Here is a 5,000-nt window from a genome sequence, read left to right as displayed (position 1 = left end):
ATTATAGATAATTTTTGGAACAACCCAATAAAAAATGCAATCCTCATAAAAAATAATTATTTAACAGACAGTAAATTTAAAGCTGACTTCGTAAACTTAGTTTAAATACATTTTGAAGTCCTAAAACTAATATAATAATAATAAAACTCATTCAATAATATTATACAACATTAAATTACAAGTAGAGATAATATTGAGCATAATAATATAAAGCGTATTTGATAACCGTACAAATTATTGTAATCTTATCAAACTACAACTATATATAAACAATAATTCCTCGCTTGTATCTCCTACTACAATTTTAAGCTTTAAGAATCATAATGATACAGGATATATGTAACTTTTTTTTGATGATTGTAATTATTGTAATGTTAATTTTATTTATCTCCAATTAAATATACTGCTGATAAAATAGGAAACGGGGCCATCTTAATAATACATATTCACTACAGAATTATTTCAGATAAGCTTAAATCTACTGTTACGCCGCAAATGTAAGAGATAAAAATTTCTAAAATTATAATAGCCTAATACGAGACTATTTTTAAAGGAAGATTTTTAATTTACAGTACTTACAAATAAAAACACATTTTATGTAGTAAGCAGTGCAATTTCTAAAAGGGTACATCATGAAAGATGATGTATTATTGATTTACTCATGTAATTTAAATTTAAGTTTTAAATTATGTGATAAATTCAAGTTTTAAAATAAGTGGTAAATTTAAGTTTTAAATTAATTTAAACAGTATGGTAATATTATTGCTTTTAAATCCCATTTTGACTTAATCATGAAAACATTACGAAATGAAACATAAGACATCAATTGGAAACATTAGGTTCAAGAGTAACCTCTTATTGGAAATCTTGAGCATCCTCAGTGAAAGAAAAAAATCGTGGATCCACGTGATTAAAGTTTAATGGACTGGAGGTAAGCTTTAAATCCTTTTTGTTAGTTGAGCTAGGTATTGTGTATTTATTCCAGCGAAAACCGGGTTTATCGATTAAAATAATATTAAATTGCAGACACTTATCGGTACATTAACGTGGTTTTATGAAAATATGTCATTATACAATACACTGAATTGTTAAAAATGTGATGTCAACATTGTTTTTTTAACTTTAAGATTCCAAATCGATGTTGCTGTTACCAGTAACTCAGTATTCTTGTCAGTTTACATTTAATTAATACCATATGATAAATGCATAAGGCAAGTTTTTAATAATAAAAATGTGAATAAATTTGTCACCTATTACGTATTAGAGTTATTAATGAGTTGATTTGATTATTGTTGAAAATAACATTAAATAAAAATCTCTTATGTAGGCCTACTGTATTGCAACAGCAGTTATGGTTTACTTGAACATGGTTTTATTAAAATGCTTAAATTAAAACCTAGACTCTATTAGAAAAATCTAAAATTGTCATAGTAAAACCACTCTATAACTTAATACTTACCAACATATAGGTTATTGGGGTTTAAAATTAACAAAATATATTAGTACAATATTGCATGTAATTGTATGTTTGTTTGAATTTATTGTATCGTAGTTATTAAAAATTGTAAAAACTACAACTAATAATATTTTGAACACACTTTGGTTAATTCTAAGAATGGTAACTTATGTTGATATAAATCCAAATAAATCCAAATATGTTGATATGAATACAATATTTCACTACTAAGAGTATATGTCACCCAGATATAAACGGGCCTTTAACCCATTAAACAATAAATAACATCCCTCAATGAAAAATATTTTAATAAGTGTATAAAGAATCAATAAATTTGTATATTAATGTAATGAAAATAACTAAAACCCTTTTAAATTAAAACTTTTTATTACATACACGTGATTCGGTTTTTAACCATCATCAGTGTACATTAACCTCTAAATAAATAAATAATAAACAATTAGATATACACATGTGGACCTTTTAAACATATTTTAAATTTAAATGATTTGTATAAAGAAGAAAGCCAGATGGAAGTTGTACATTAAGACAATTGAGTACAAGAGAATAAACTACCTCTGAATACACGTGAGTGTCTTGCTTTATATTGTATGTAGCATCATTTGTTTTACCTTGCTGAGTAGTAAAATGTTATTTACTCGTATGCTTGCTATTATTTATGTATAAGAAACTATGAGAAGTATAAAACTTAGAAATTTATTGAATACACATTCCTTTCTAATGAAATTATACATACACTTTATGCAATTTGCTATAAAACAATATGTCAATTTCCGTTAGATAACATCCAAAAATTTGTAGAATTTAATTTCAATACCATTTTAAATTTGTGTTTTACAAAATAATTTATATTTCTCTCACTGAAATAATAACATTTGCCTGTTAATAAAACCATATATGGAATGTTATAGGTATATTTGTCCTTTTTTTAAACAAAAAAATATTATTAGAATTTAAACTGAGAAAAGAGCCCCACAAATCTTAGTCTTTAAGAAAAGAATTAAACTATTTTTAAAATGTTGGTTTGTTAACATCCTTATTTATTTAAACGAACGAAGATTATTTATTTAACTTCATACATCGTACATATTATTCCTGAATAATTTGCCTACAATAGGACTTGTATGAAACTATTTCGGACGAATTGTTAGTTGGTAAATGTATGATTAAATATTGCGCAATATTACATTTTCTAATAACGATCAGTTGTAAACTAGGCCGAACTTTACATTTCAGGCCTTTTGACAGGGCATTGTTCATAGACAAAGGCCACTCTGTAACCTAAAGAGAGCTCGTAACATAAATATTGCTTAATTTTTAACACAAGTGTACGTTTCTGTTAGTAGAGGGGGTATTTAATTATTAATTTTAGGATTTTACAACGCAGTATACATTGATATACCGAAGTAAAGAGCGGTTACATAAATTATTCCTGACTCGATATCAAGACCTGAAATAACGTTCAAAACATTTAAAATATCTCTTAAACGATCGATGTATCTATTAATTTTGAATAAAGATCAATCATAATATCTACCTTCATTTTCCTGAAATGTTGCAATATATTGGAAATGATTGGAAATGTTCCCTTGCTTACGTCACATATTAGGAGAGCATTACAATATTATAACTTTTATAAATAAATGTTACTGACTGATAAATACAAACTGAATTCAGGGGCTCAAAACATTGTTCTTCAAACTTAAATTTTAGATAATCTATGATTATTAGGAGGTTGTACAATTTTTCAGAGGATGCTGATCATTTTTAGCAGTGATAAAGATTTCATTTATAATGGTTATAACCATGTGTACCTTTAATTAAATAAGAAACTGCTTGAAAAGCCGTGGTTAATTGCTACTAGCAAAATAAAAAGGCGGAAACATGAGTTTAACTATAGGGATTAAGGCATTTTCAATGTTTTTTATATCCTGCTCTTTCAGATTTAATTTTTATTCATAATGTTTATAGATCATTTTAATTACATGTACGGCTCTGCAAAATATTTTTTCTTATGCATTTTATTTACAAAGTAATCATTTTTCAGATTTTACATTAGTCAATAATACATTATTTACCAATAACTAGTTTATATGACATCTAACTTTCATAAAGAAATAAAATACAATTATTGTATAAACTAAGCAGAGTAAGTAGGATAGAATTACTTCTATATATGTTATATAGAGAACTTTAGTTTGATATGCAAACTGTACCTATGATTCCATTTAAAACTTTTCCTCTGTCTCCTTGTCTGGTGTCTGTGTCTGGGTTCTGGTGAATATGTGTTAAATTAAGTTTCCGTGTGTACTGACAATATATTTACCAACAATATTAAGGCCGCCTCTGGAATTAATTGATAGCTAGTATAGAAGTCCTGGTTCTAAGTGCAAGTATACAAATTGCTTCAAAAGAAATATTGCTTTATTTACTACTCATTTTCTTCATTATATTGTTTTAAGTCTTGTAGTTTTGCGTAATATGAATGAAAGAAAAAATGACAATAAATTGTAAACATTTTTATAATAGGCTGTCTAGAATTTAAAATTCTTAAATGATCAAAGGAAAAGGAAAATAAATTTTTCAGAATATTTGCCAGTTAATATTAACCTATACTATTTGGCCAAAAAGATGTTTTAAGAGAAATTAGAGGTTACAAAAATGTAGGGTATAATCACGAGTAAAATTTTGTCATAAAATAAAATCGTCTGCAAGATAGTGACTTATGTTTTAAATTATGTATATTTTCTTTAAATCTGGAGTCACCTAGAGTGTAATATAAGTACGGGATTTAATATAAGTACGGGATTAATATAATTACTTGTTTAGTTTATCTAGCAGGTGTATCTCAGTTATGTTTGCCTAAGATGTTCAATTCACCAGGCTCTGAAATCAACTAAGTTTAATTCTCCTAGAATAATAATTTGCGAAGGAGATGAGCTTTGGAAGATTGATTTGTTTAGGGGCTTAGGGATTTCCACTTATTAGAACGTCTATATTAACATTGTCAGACCAAATTAAGTTGTAAAGCCTTGGTCTGCCTAAGTTTAGAAAGATATTAAGACAAGTCTTAGAGTTTCATAGGAGTTAAGTATTGAACTTCATTTAAATCAAAGAGAAAGGATTTTACATGTACCTTAATATCAACATGAGATTACTCAATCATACATACGAAGACTAGATGGTACCGCTATTTCATATGATATGTTAAATTATCAGTAAATATATTTACTTCTTGGATAGAGCTGTTCATTTTTATTTATATACTATCTGTTACTGAGTCCGTAGATAACTTTGTCAAAGCATTTATGATGTGATAGGATGGTTCGTCTTTGATATATTTTAAACGTAAGTAGGCATACGATCAGATACACGTTATTTTACTTTTCAGATCACAGGTTTGGATACTTACTCTTTTATCAAGTTTAGCGTGTATTGGAGCATTTCGGTTTCAAACTATTATATGTCCGGTACTACAAAATGAATTTTCCTCGTTGCCCCTCATCAAGAAAATATAACTTCT

The sequence above is a fragment of the Homalodisca vitripennis genome, unplaced genomic scaffold (genome assembly GCF_021130785.1).
Source record: "Homalodisca vitripennis isolate AUS2020 unplaced genomic scaffold, UT_GWSS_2.1 ScUCBcl_3137;HRSCAF=8470, whole genome shotgun sequence".
Classification (NCBI taxonomy): domain Eukaryota; kingdom Metazoa; phylum Arthropoda; class Insecta; order Hemiptera; family Cicadellidae; genus Homalodisca; species Homalodisca vitripennis.
This window is presented reverse-complemented; position numbering follows the sequence as displayed.